Source organism: Anabrus simplex, chromosome 3, assembly GCF_040414725.1.
Source record: "Anabrus simplex isolate iqAnaSimp1 chromosome 3, ASM4041472v1, whole genome shotgun sequence".
Classification (NCBI taxonomy): domain Eukaryota; kingdom Metazoa; phylum Arthropoda; class Insecta; order Orthoptera; family Tettigoniidae; genus Anabrus; species Anabrus simplex.
This window is the reverse complement of record NC_090267.1, coordinates 408,935,528-408,950,008: the sequence shown is the minus strand read 5'-3', so window position 1 is coordinate 408,950,008 and position 14,481 is coordinate 408,935,528. Positions and strand designations below refer to the sequence as shown.

Here is a 14,481-nt window from a genome sequence, read left to right as displayed (position 1 = left end):
CTCTGTGCGCGCGCGCGTGTGTGTACTACCGTGGACTGTAGACATACGCGGAGTCTGTGTGCGGAACAGTTGGTGCGAGTAGAGTGGTGCAGTTACGTTGTTGTGAGGAATATTGTAATGATGGTTAGCCCTATTGAGTTGTTGCTGTTGTGTGACCGCTGTTCTTAGTTGTCTGCGTTGAGTAGTTCATTGTGTGGAGCAGCCACGTGCATTGTCTTGCGAGTGGCGGACTTTCCTTGCAGTCGAACCATAAAACAACCGGTGTGTTGGCAGCAACTGTTGTGTGTAAAGTGATCGAACGTGCGAGCGAAAGTGAAAAGTGGAGTCTGCCAATAAGGATTATAGCTTGTATCTGGTAAAGACTGTCCAGCGGGAGTCCTGCTGTGAGAGACTTATAAATGGCAGCAATTAGTGGAGTGTGGCCATTCATGATTGAATATAATTGTGTGTGTACTAATTGGGTCATCCTGGAATTTAGTCAGATTGATGAAACAGAGAGCATTGTTCGTAACAATACCTACTTTTTGATTGAACAAAAGCAGTAATTACACCTATCAATAAGCAAGGGGGCAGGAAGTATTTTATCAACTATAGATGCATGTTTTTATTACTATACTGCTGCCTCTGTGGATCAGCGGTAGAGTGTCGGCCTCCGGATCCCAAGATAGTAAGCTCTCCAACGAAATTGTCTTTATGTTGCTCCGCTTTCAGACGGACTTGTCTGGCGGACTCACTTGTCAGAATATCTTATCCATGAACCGGACGTAATTGGACATGAAAGTAGCGAAAGTGATTGCTTGTTCGAACATATGGAAACAATGGCAGGAGGGCATTCGCCGTGAGGCTTCAAAGGCTAAGTTGGGAGACTGTATGTTTGAACCGATTTCGGTTGTAGTCCAGTGTGAGGCGAATGGAAGCTAGGTTACCTAGGAAAATAATGGACTCTGTCTTGGAGGGTAGGGGAAATAAACACCAAAACGACGGTTAAGACTCTGTTATGAATTATTTCAACGTTAAGAGACGTGGAACTATGAGTCCACATCGTTAGTTGCAAATAGGCGTGACGTTTTGAAATCAGAAGTTTAGCGTTCTGAAATATAGCCTTTTATAGCTCTCACCAGGATTACTTGATTCGAGAAATGGAAAAGACCCCCCCAAAAAGCAGCACGATTTGTTCTAGGTGATATCCGCCAAAAGAGTAGTGTTACCAAAATGTGAACTTAGGGTTGGGAAGACTTGGAAGTAAGGAGACGAGCTACTTGACTAAGCGATACTGTATGTTCCGAGCTGTCAGTTTGGAGATTAGGAAGGAACATTTTTTTAAAAATTGCTATTTGTTCGGGGCGTCGGCCTATAGAGATCTTTTGCCCCTACTTGCACCATGTGATATGAACCTGCGTGCAATTTGAACGGAGGAAGTGTAGAGTGTTGAATGCGAGGAAAGGAACGTTAAGGACGACACAAACACCCAGTTCCCAGGTCAGGGATATTAATCATTTACAATTAAAAACCCCTGACCCAGCCGGGAATCGAACCCGGGGCCGCCGGGTGACAGGCGGACGCGTTGCCCCCTACACCGCGGGGCCGGACAGGAAAGAACATACTATAAAGATGAAGTTCGAATTAAGGGGACAAATTCGAGACTATTCGTTTATATGGAGAGAAATAAGGGATTGGAATAATTTACCAAAGATGATGCTCCATAAATTTCCAAGTTCTTTGAAATAATTTAAGAAAAGGCTAGGTGATTAATTGATAGAGAATCTGCCACCTGGGTGACAGCCTAAACGCAGATCAGTGGGGATTGATGACGATGAAGAAAGAATTTGAGTTTTATTTATTGTATACCAATACTGTATTATGTACAATTATTTATTCTGGTACATGAGAAGAAGGGCTTATATATCCTGAGATCCAGTGTGCTGATCCACTCTAGGGGCTACTGATGTTGCCAGCAAAAAATGAGACAGTTCTCCTTGATATGCCCTTGTCTTTCATTCGGATACAATTTGCTGAAAAGACTGTATGGGAGCACCGTAGTCTCCCTGAGGAGATTGAATTTTACCCCACTTGTAAAGGGATAAAGCTCAAGACTCCACGATTCGTTCGAATCCTGTTAAGAGCAATCAAAGTTTTTCTTTGTAGCCAGGTGTAGGGCTGTTTATTTTCAATTAAGACCAAAGCTGAGGGCTGGTGTTCAACTCCATTCTTCTCTCCATTGGGCATTTGCATCAAAATGTCTTTTTTTTTTCCTATGGGCATAACTCATTGGTAGATATTTAGTAAAATTAAGTATGAAGGATCATTCTGTACCCAAAAATTGTTTTCAGAGCCCCATGACAAAGAAGCTTGGACATAGCCTAAAAATCTGCCAATATAATTTAATTATGATAAATGGGTAATGTTTCTTGATAATATTAAAGTGAAATTAAAATCGGATTTGAATTGAGATAATAGTAAAATAATAATGCATGAAGTATAATACAGGCCAAAGCATAGCAGAAAAATAAAATCACATTGTTGCAAAATCAGAATAAGAAGAAAGTAAAATATACAAAATTAAATTGTTCATGAATCATTGATACTGTTGAAGGAAATCATAGAACATACCTGAACATTTTGTTCTGTCATTCGTGTTCTATGACTTACAATTGCTGTAAATTGTATTCGCTTAAATACCTTCCAGCATCTACAATCTTGGTAGGACCGCAAATACATTGCACAGTAGTGATGGGCAACGCTCTCGGTGGGACTCTCGAGACTGACGTCACAGATCTCGAGACTCTCGCGAGAATCTCGAGACCGATTCTCCTGTACTGCGAGCTGTGCGACGTCCCAGTAACTACGAGTGTAAATTGATATCATCAGCATTTATTTCGTGAAATAACGTTCTCATATAGAAACGTGTGAGAAAATAAATGTTGTCAAAGGCCTGGAAAAGTACTGCATGTTCAACTCTGAACCCCTTAATACCATTAACGAAAGTAAAAACAGAATGTCAGTATCACAAACTGTTCACGACTTATTTGGGTTGGACATCTTAGCTGACTAACCTTCATAATTTGTGGATAACTGTAGATAGGATCACCTACTTGGATACTAGAGGCGTGCATTATTGGAACTTGAGCGGAGAAAGATGTGCGTTGCTACATATGCAACCACCATTACAGGTGAGTGGAACGTGTAATCTAAAATTCCCGAGTTTTCTCCTATTCTTTCCGCAGGGTTGATGGCCAACGCTCTTGAGACCGATTCTCGTGTGCTGCGAGCTGTGCGACGTCCCAGTAACTACAGTGTAAGCTCGATAGTATCATCAGCAGTTATCGTATGGAAACGTCTGTGACGATAAATTTTGTCAAAAGCCTAGAAAAGCACTGCGTGTTGAACTATGAGCTCCTTAATACCATCAACGAAAGTGAAGACAGAATGTCAGTATCATAAAACTGTTCACGAGTTATTTCAGGTGGACTTCTTAGCTGAATAACCCGTATAATTTGTTGATAACTGTAATTAGGACGTACACCTACCTGGATACCTCACAATCGTTGTCGGCAGGGTAGCTTCTTGTGATTCAGACCGGGCCGGAGGTGTTCTGTGACGATTCCGCTTCATTGACATTATGTGTTTGTAAGTGTGGGATCATCCCAGAAGCATTTCTGCCGACGTATTTTACTTTTCTTGAACAAACAACACAGCGGGCTTTGCTATGTGGCATATCTTCAAAATAACCGATATCTACGACTTACGTTGCGTTTCGGACATCGTCTTCAAGTTGTCGCGTTCAACTAGACACAATTACACATTGCACCGTCATATACCGAAGTACCTTATTATTATTATTATCAACAAATACATCACAAATGGGAAATATCCCGGTGGCAATGGTCACTTACAGTAGTGTAATAATACACGGCATACTGATGTGGGCAAGTTTTCCTTCGTAAACGGGACCATAAGAGGGTGAGGTAAGGGTGTATTCTACCCGAAGGCAGCAGTCTTTGATAGATTCCCTTCCGGTATGAAATCGTTTAAGAAGATGATTACCGGCAGTGCTAGTGTAAAGTGAAAAGTAAAAGCTATAAACTGCGGACACTGAATTTATGATTTTCTGCTGAATTTAGAATGTTAAACTAGTAGTATTTCTTCTAATATTTTCTTTCCATGGAATTGCTTGTTGTACTCTTGTTGTTGTAGATGTTGTTTGGATAATCATGTATTTAACTTTACTTTATCATCATTTGTAATGTTAAGCTAGTAGTAAGCTCTAGCTATAGTATTGTAAACCGTAGTTTTAAGTAATGGAAATACTTAAGTTGTGTGTGGATTTAGAATGTTAAATTAGTAGTAGTTCTTGTAATATATTCCCCCCCCCCCATGGAATTGCTTTCTGTACTCTTGTTGTAGTTATGTTTTAACTTTACTTTAATACCACTTGTAGTGTTGAGCTAGTAGTAATTTCAGCCTATAGTATTGTAAGTTGTAGTGGTAAGCACTGGAAATGCTGAATTTGTGTATAATGATGCTGGATATAGAAAGTTAAACTTATTAGTATTTAGTCATATTTTCCTTCGTTGTTGTTGTTGCCGTTGTTGTAGGGTAATGATGGTTTAACTTCACTTTATTATCACTTCTAATGTTAAGCGAGTAGTAAGCTCAACCTGTAGTATTGTAAGCCGTAGTGTTAAGCACTGGAAATGCTGAATTTGTGCATGATGATGATGATGCTGAATTTAGCATGTTAAATTTGTAGTACTTCATGTAATATTTTTCCATGTAATTGCTTGTTGTACTCTTGTTGTTATTGGATAATTATGTTAACTTTACATATGGCGCGAATACTCTATAACATTGTAAGGAATTATTTTCTTCGTCACCAAAATATCGGTAAACACAAGCAGTGGTCATAATATGATCTTGAATGTGGGGTCTGATAACGATGTACACATAACAACTTACCTGTCGAAAGAATTGGAGCAAACTCAAGCATTTTAGTTTACACATTCCACTCATGCATAATGGTGGTTGCGTATGCAGCAGGGCGCATCTTGCCTCGCCTCGAGTTCGAATAATGCACGCCTCTAGTATCTAGGTAGGTGTACCTTCAGTAGCCGTCAGTTTCTGTACTTAGCCTATTCATTCGTGTACTTACCACTGCATACAATGTCAGAATGTGTATCCTTTATAATTATGTTATACTGCGTCAAAATAGTGCTCGATAGAAATAAAAGCCCTAGTCGCTTGTTGACACGTATTTACGGCATGGGGAAGATGCGTGGTTTCCTATTCGCATACTCGGCGCAAACAACATTCAGCTTCGTCTACCTGCAGGCTCACAACACACTGCTCGCCTCACAATGCGTGGGGGGGGGGGGGCAACGCTCTCGAGATCTCTCGAAATTTCTCGCGAGAAATAGTGCCTGCGCTATTTGAGCTTATCAGCCAACAGCATTCGTAGGCAGTCCAAGGGCACACAAAATCCTCGGTGTATGTTTCCAGAAGAACAAAAAAAGATAATTGAAATGTTATCTATATATATAAAATAAGAGTTTTGTCTGTACATTGCTCAGAATTTGAAAAGAATGTTATTTCTGTATCGATCATGTCCACAGTAACAAGAAAATGCAGTTTTTACTTTTCCGTAATTTCTGTCTGTCTGTCTGTCTGTCTGTATGAATGTACACGCATCACGAGAAAACGGCTGAAGAGAATTTAATAAAAATCGGTATGTAGAGTAGGGGGGTGAGCCGCTACAATCTAGGCTATAAATTATTTTATTCGCGCTGAGTGAAATGGTAGTTTAGGGGAAGGCCTAAAATTCAATTCTCAAAGATTTATATTATTAGTGGTCATATCGATAAATACTACATAACTAAAGTTTTATATAGAATTAAATTTCTGAACATTTACATCTTACGCATTTTTACCGTACCGGCACCGGCTATGATAACACAGATATTCATGAATTTGGATTTTTGTTGCTAAGTCCAAATCAATGCCGAACCCCGACAAAATGGGTCAATAGAATTTAATGAAAATCGGTATATAGAGTCGGGGAATAAGAAACTACGGTTTAAGCTATAAACAGTGTTATTCACCCTGGATGAAGTGGTAGTTTAGGGGAAGGCACCTAAAATTTAATTTTTAAATACCTATGTTCTTAGTCCTATGGAAAAGTACTACATAACAAAAGTTATAGAGAATATAATTTCCGATCATTTATGTTTTATTCAGTTTTACCGTACCAACTATGATAAGAGTGGTATTTCAGAACCGGAAGACAATTAATAATGTGAAGGCCTACAATATCGAAAGCGCGTAATATAGATCAACAGTAACATTACACTGACCGTTGTTTGTTGTATTGTTCTTTGTCTCATATGCTGACATTCAACTCCGATAGATGGGATTACTGCTGCGTACCGAGTATAACAGCTTAACTGAATATTGGCGGGAAATAGCTCAGGAGTTAGATAACTTTCTTCTTTAGTATGCCAATCCTCTGGTTCATACATTTTCTGATACTGCTGGTACGTAACACACTGGTTCATCATAGTATGCCAGCTATTCGATACCTACTCTGACGCGCTGTTTTGAATGAGCAGTGTGCGCACTTAAGTCAGAGGCTAAGTTATTAGTAGTAGGAGTAGTAGTATGAACTGGTCTGGAATTACAATTTAGCCCTATTCCAAATTATAATACCACAATTCACTAAATAACTCAAAATTCAAGCCTGAAAAGAGTCGTTTCTTAGGAAAAGCTTCGTCCTCTTCACTTTCATTAAATCTACATTAATTTTATTCCAAATTAACAGCGAAGATGTGGTTTCTTCTCTGGCTTGGAGGAAAAATTGCCTCCACGTCAGATAGTTCTTTCCCCCGCCAGTGTAGTGAATTGAGATTTTCCGATTCATCGGGTACTCCCAGGAAACAGATAAGTAAAAGGGCATCGTTTTTGCCCTGGAACTATCCACTATTTGAAGCCCCCCCCCCGCCGTCGCCGAAAAAAGGACGAAGATTGTTCACGGATCACGGATGTCTGCGTCTTGGTCATTCCAGCTCTGTAGCGTTGGACTGTTAGCTCGACAGCATAGTACTGTTTGTTCATTTGATCGAGTATTTCATATGAAGGAATTGCTTTTAATCGCGCCATTCCTACTGACGTCATTGTAATGACCCATGTTCATTTCAGTTGGGAAAACCACTAACAGTCTTTCTGAGAATCTATAAAGGCAGGCGGAGAGTGAGTGTCTGCCGTTACAATGAAAACTCCCCAACCTGATTGTGACTGACGGTAGGCAAGCTGGTCAACCATTACAATGAAAATTCCCTAACCCAGTATTCATATGAGAAAAGACGTTGGTGACTTGCCCGTCGTGCTTCTAGGGCAACTTTAAGAGCTATGCAACTTAATACAATCTTGCTCACAACGTTTACACTACCTAACCTAGAATTCTGTATAAGATTTAGAATTCCGTAACGAAGCACGGGTACATCAGCTAGTATGAAATAATCCAGTTTTGCATTTATATAGCATCTTAGTATAAATTTCGAATATAACAGTTATAATGCATGTGTGTATTTATGCATGTATATATCTGTACAATTTTATCTGTAGGTCGTGTAAATAGCTTCGTGCCCGTTAGTGGTGCTGTACATATGTTTCCTTCATTTTCACCGTGAGCATCACGACGCACGACACTAGATCCCGAGTATCACATGTCCACCACTTGTAGTGGACACCTCATTTTCACATTACCTCTGTCTCTCTCTCTCTCTCTCTCTCTCTCAGCTGCCTGTCCCATGTTTGCTGCCAGGGTCCAGAACAGAAGCTGCTCGCGGTTGCCCCGAGTTCGGCACTTGACTCTGTCGCGAATTAAGACTGGTTTGATGTACTGTAACGGGTTCCACTTTGCCTCAGGTAACACAGTCGTACTAGGTTAAAATACTACTCTCGGCCATCCTAGAAGTGTTTTCCCGTGGTTTCTCACTTGAACAGCCGGAAAAAAGCTGGGGTGGTATAAATACCTTCCGTATTTGCCATGGCGGCGTCCTTCACAGTGCTGGCCCAGTTAATTCCTCTTTTACCATAGGCGACTCTTTAAAGATGTGCTAACCCCTCACACGCAGCTGTACCCCCAAGAACCAACGTATGATGTTCTTGTAACGCAGTCCTCCTAATTTACATTTTTTAAATGGAGTTTTTGTAAAAATATACTTTGACAAATTATTCGTTATCTTACAGGACACTTTATAACTATTCGTGCATTTTGCATGCAGTGGTGCTTGATATTTTGACTTTGTACGTCGGACAGTATTGGATGAATGCATGTTTTGTTTTAAGGGTAGAATATTTTTAAAAATATTTCTTAGAATATTATAGCTGCCGTCAAACCCCTAAGAATTAGCATGGACCAGAGATTTACTGAGGCGAACACGCTCGCTAATGCTAATCTTGGGCGTCGTTTTACACAATCCAACGCTAATATTTAGAACATACGCATTACCTTAGTCGGGAAGTTAACATGTCAGACTAGGATGTAAAGCGTTAACGCAAAAAATGTTCAAACTCTATCTCTGACAATTTAATATGACGCATTACTGTTTTTTTATTTGTCCAAACGATTTTCTTATGTAGGATACTCGACAAAGATTCGGGTCAACAAAACAGAATCCCCGTAATTTGAGCGGGTGCAGTGCTTTCTTTGAAGAAACTTGATCTCTGAAACGGGTATCAATACTAATCAGTATTTTCAAGAAATGTTGAATTTCCGGCGAACCATTACTAAAAAATTAATACCGTAGAGCGGCATCATGTAGATGAAAGTAATTTTTTAAAATTAACACTCATAGTAGTCTGTGAAAATTGAGTTCTCATTGAAAATAATTTCAGACTCTTGTATCCTTCAGACGTTGAGTTATCTTAATTTCCAGAAAGAAGCTTGACCTCTGAGCATTTGTTCTAAGAAAATGGGGCTGTTGATGGTCTCGTCGCTGGATTTATGGTCGGCTCTATATCTCGTTTAATGCTTCGTTTATTGCTCAGCACTTAACATATATTTCTTGGAGAACATGTCATTAAGATTATTTCATTTTACTTATATATACACTATTCGAGAATAAGAGAATACCAGTCATCTCTGTATGGTAACTAGAAGAATTACCGCCCAAGAGTCGACCCGTTCGGCAGTGTTCTGGGTCCAGGTGCAGGTACATTTCCTTACTAGTAATACCATTATTGGTATGCCTATATTGTCTAAACGATTTTCTTATGTAGGACACTGGACAAAGAAATGCAGTAAACGAAATTGGTATTGATAGGCTGTGTCTATAATGTTAAAGGGGGGGAGTCGTCAGTCACGCGTGATGCCCAGCCAAATCTACGGCATGCAGAGATCTGAAACTTTTAACATAAGTAGATGGAAGGGGGTCCAAATGTGCCTCGAAACCGGATTTTTAATTTTTGCGTTCGTTGGTGAGTTTTGAATGAAAAACCGGCGGAAAACGTGTGTTGGAATATGACAGTCCAACGTGTTGTCGCCAGGATTAAATGCGTAGATTCACTGTCGCTAGGCAACGTACATATGGTAGGAAATACAAGTCAAGGAGCCAATTTAAGTCCATGGCGGAGGAAGCCATTTTCGGTCCCAGACACGAGGAGCCATATTCAGTCCGCAATATTCGTAGTCGCAGTGGCTCAGGTGGCAGCGCGCCGGCCTCTCACCACTGGGTTCCGTGGTTCAAATCGCGGTCCCTCCATGTGAGATTTGCGCTGGACAAAGCGGAGGCGGGCCAGGTTTTTCTCCGAATACTCCGGTTTTCCCGGTCATATTTCAGTCCAGCAGCACTCCAATATCATTTCATTTCATCTGTCATTCATTAATCATCGCCGCAGAGGAGTGCGGCAAGCTTCGGCAGCTGGCACAATTCCCATCTTCGCTGTTAGATGGGGGCTTCATTCATTCCATTCCTGACCGGGTCGAATGACTGGAAACAGGCTGTGGATTTTTAATATCCGTAACTGTTCATCTCTGAGTGTATGTGTGCGATGCCTAGCCAAACCAACGGCACGCAGAGGTCTGACATTTTAGCATACCGGTAGGCGTATTCTTAGATGATTCATAACACAGGTAAAAGACCTGTTTTCATTAATTATTTATATTACTTTTAATCGTTTTAATTATTTATTTAGTTACTTTGTATCTGTCCGATAATCATTACATTCACTTACAATTTTAGGGAATACTAGGATTTCGCAATACCAGCAATGAAACGTGAACCGTATTTTCTCTCAGCTAACTCAATTTTATATTTTATTTAGAGGAAACATATAGTACTTAAGATAGATAATAATAAACATATCAATCAAGGTGCCATTTTCGTTCAGTCCGCGATATCCGGAAGTGTCTGTATGTGTGCGATGCCCAGTCAAATCTACGGCACGCAGACAGCTAATATTTTTGTCATAGGTGGGCACAGCATTTCACCGATCACGCTTGGCTGTGTTAAAGAACATTTCTTGCTCCAAGGAATGAAGCTGTTCAAGTCATCAACAAGCAAGAATTAGCCGGTGTTCTGCAAATTTGCAAGTCTATCGACACGACATGTAATGCAGATGAGGCTGTCAACTACACGACATAACTTTTGAACTACTTAAAGTGACGTGGATTGCTCTCGAAGATCTTGGAGCGGACGATTGTGGCACCGATTATCCTTCTCAGGAATATGAATACTCCTTCCCTCTGCAACGGAACACAACTATCAGTCAAGAAACTGATGCCAAATGTTATTGAAGCCACTATTTCTTTGACTTTCGCTACTCTTAGAAAAGCAAACACGCTATACATCTTAGCTCCAAATGGAACGACACTTAATATAGTTTATCTGGAGTTCTGTAAGGAAAAATTAGTTTTTGTTATATAATATGGTATTATATTGTTTTAATATTATTTGTACTATCCACCAGCCCAGACCTTAAGCAACCGAGCTCGATAGCTGCAGTCGCTTAAGTGCGGCCAGTATCCAGTATTCGGGAGATAGTAGGTTCGAACCCCACTGTCGGCAGCCCTGAAGATGGTTTTCCGTGCTTCCGCTTCCTTTCCAGTCCTAGCCCTTTCCTGTCCCATCGTCGCCATAAGACATATCTGTGTCGGTGCGACGTAAAGCCAGTAGCAAAAAAAAGACCTTAAGCATTGAAATTAACAATAGTATTAATGTTAAATTAATGTATTTCATGCAGTTTATGTAAAATCTCTGCGTCTCGACCTTTTATTATTATTATTATTATTATTATTATTATTATTATTATTATTATTATTATTATTATTATTATTATTATTTTGTTTTTAAATAAATAAGTTAAAAACATCTGAAGGTTTAGTCAATAAACACGGGCGAAGCCGCGGCTGCATGCTAGTATACAGGGCAATTCAAAATGATGGACCCGATTTCATAAATTTATTCTGTGAAATCCAATAAACATATTGTAATGTGGGACATGTGCTAAGAACGGTAAATTCTCAAAGTTTTTTCAGTCATATCACAAGTGTTCTATGTGAGCACCTTGCGTAACACGACATAAATCAAGCCGATAGTCTATCTCCTGCCTAAAATCTCATACCTGAAAGAATCCTGATTGTTATTATTCGTAGTGTTAAGCACTGGAAATGCTGAACTTGTGCATAATGATGCTGAGTATAGAAAGTTAAACTAGTAGTATTTATTGTCATATTGTCATTCATTAATCATTCCCCCAGAGGAGTGCGGCAGGCTTCGGCAGCTGGCACAATTCCCATCTTCGCCGCTAGATGGGGGCTTCATTCATTCCATTCCTGACGTGGTCGAATGAGTGGAAACCTTTTTAATGACGGTCTAAAGTATAAATAAGAGGATATTGTTGTAGGTACAAATGTCTAGAAAAAGACTAGCAAGTGGAAGACAGTAGTTATAAGTACTCTTATGACAAAGTCTTATAATCAATCCTTATTATAGGTTTTTACGAGTGTTTTGTTTTAGATGTGGTAGCAAGTAGTGAGTTAAAAGTTCAAAATGAATACGTAAATTGCTGTGTTGAAATGAAAACTGGTCATTTTGCAGTTGCTCACAATCTTGTAACTTATTAATTTGTACAGAATAACGTCATGCAAAAAGCCTTATCTCTGATTCCACTTCTTTACTCATATCATTGATATATATGTACCTGTATCTAATATGTTAAGATCTATTTCTTAAATTTAGATAAAATCTCTTATGTATTGAATAGGTGGAATTTATAATCTAGTATTATTCTTTGACTTTAAGTACATTTCAATACGGACCATAAGATGAGATTTGTAACATGTAACATACCACTTAGTCGAGCAGCTCGTCTCCTTTCTCCCAAGTCTTCACAGCCCAAACTTTGCAACATTTTTATAACGCTACTCTTTTGTTGGAAATCAGCCAGAACAAATCGAGCTGCTTTTCTTTGGCTTTGTTCCAGTTCTTGAATCAAGTATTCCTAGTGAGGGTCCCATACACTGGAACCATACTCTAGTTGGGGTATTACCAGAGACTTATATGCCCTCTCCTTTACATTCTTACTGCAACCCCTAAATACCCTCATAACCATGTGCAGAGATCTGTACCCTTTATTTGCAATCATATTTATATGATTACCCCAATGAAGATCTTTCCTTATATTAACACCTAGGTACTTACAATGGTCCCCAAAAGGAACTTTCACCCCATCAACACAGTAATTAATACTGAGAGGACTTTTCCTATTTGGGAAACTCAAAACCTGACTTTTAACCTCGTTTATCATCATACCATTGCCTTCTGTCCATTTCATAACATCATCGAGGTCATTTTGCAGTTGCTCACAATCTTGTAACTTATTACTCTGTACAGAATAACGTCATCGGTAAAAAGCCTTATCTCTGATTCCACTTCTTTACTCATATCATTGACATATATAAGAAAACATCAAGGACCAATAATACTGCCTTGAGGAATGGCCCTTGTAATTATTACAGGGTCAGATAAAGATTCACCTACTCTAATTCTCCAAGTTCTATTTTCTAGAAATATAACTACCCATTCAGTCACTCTTTGTCATCGCAGTAAATAGAGAGATGGATAATCTGCCTAGTCAATACTATATGTTAAAATTAAAAAAAAAAATTCTTAAATTTATTAATCGTTTTTCTTGCCTGGCTGGCATAATCACTATTAATAATCTTGAGCATAATGACCAGTATTGGGTCCATATTGACTTAGATAAGTCAATCGTGATGCAGTCTATTTGACCTCCTGAATCCAGGATGTCTGCTATATCTTGCTGGAATCCTACAAGTTGAGCTTCAGTTGAATAACCTTTCCTAAACCCGAATGGCCTTCTATCGAACCAGTTATTAATTTTGCAAACATATCTAATATAATCAGAAAGAATGCTTTCCCGAAGCTTACATGCAATGCATGTCAAACTGACTGGCCTGTAATTTTCAGCTTTATGTCTGTCACCCTTTCCTTTGTACACAGGGGCTACTATAGCAACTCTCCATTCATTTGGTATAGCTCCTTCATGCAAACAATAATCAAATAAGTACTTCAGATATGGTACTATATCCCAACCCATTGTCTTTAGTTTATCCCCCGAAACCTTATCAATTCCAGCTGCTTTTCTAGTTTTCAACTTTTGTATCTTACTGTAAATGTCATTGTTATCATGGGTACATTTTAATGGAGATAGAAGTTGTTCTTTCTCTGCATTGTTGTTCTGATTAAAACAGTTGTCAGTTTTTGTATTCGTTTATTGCATAGCTACATATAATGCAGAGATATTTTTATACAGATAAAATTGGCTCCCAGAAGTTAAATTGAATTTGTGGGATGGTTCCACTTGGTATGAATTTAAACATCACACACTTTCACCTTCAATAGTTTTGTTTAATATGAGGTTGTTTTTGTTGGTAGAGTTTAGTAATCGTCGCCATAAGACCTATCTGTGTCGGTGCGACGTAAAGCCCCTAGGAAAAGAAAAAAAAGAGTTTAGTAAAATGTAGCAAATCTCTTTTTGGGTGCATTTCCTATCCAAATCTGGATTGATCAGAATCATAAATATATTCATTGTGGAATTATGGAATATGTTCTTTGTTATTTAAAAATTTACTGACTAATTCTGCTGTTCATCATTCTGGTGCTGTTTCTTGTGAAATTTTGTAGCAATGTTTGAATTTTGTGTGCCAGCTGATATTTGCATGGAAACCATTGCAGCGTACGTCATCTGCATTTTGATATGGCTGTAAGTCACTATCATGAAAATCTTTGAATCACAATAACACTTGGGAACGTGACAGGCTTGAGTTATATACCATTGACAGTTGCCGTTCTTTCTGTATTTATATTTATATTCATAATTCAATCATGTTCCTGATTATACTCCATTTTTTCCTTCCTGTAATTTGGATGTTCTTTCATGTACCTTATTATTGTTTGATATTTT

The 14,481-nt window shown here is 38.9% G+C and overlaps 1 protein-coding gene across 4 annotated transcripts in view; it reads left to right on the top strand.

The window, feature by feature from the left end:
* LOC136866436 (cytokine receptor) overlaps positions 1-14,481 on the top strand; it is a 105,905-nt gene that overhangs the window by 52,311 nt on the left and 39,113 nt on the right. Inside the window, exon 1 of one of the 4 annotated variants that reach the window (XM_067143374.2) lies at positions 9,135-9,206. The exons of the other annotated variants lie outside the window; for them this stretch is intronic. The gene's annotated coding sequence lies outside the window, so the exon portion shown is untranslated. Of the gene's footprint in view, positions 1-9,134; positions 9,207-14,481 lie in introns of those variants that run through there. 4 annotated transcript variants of the gene reach the window in all.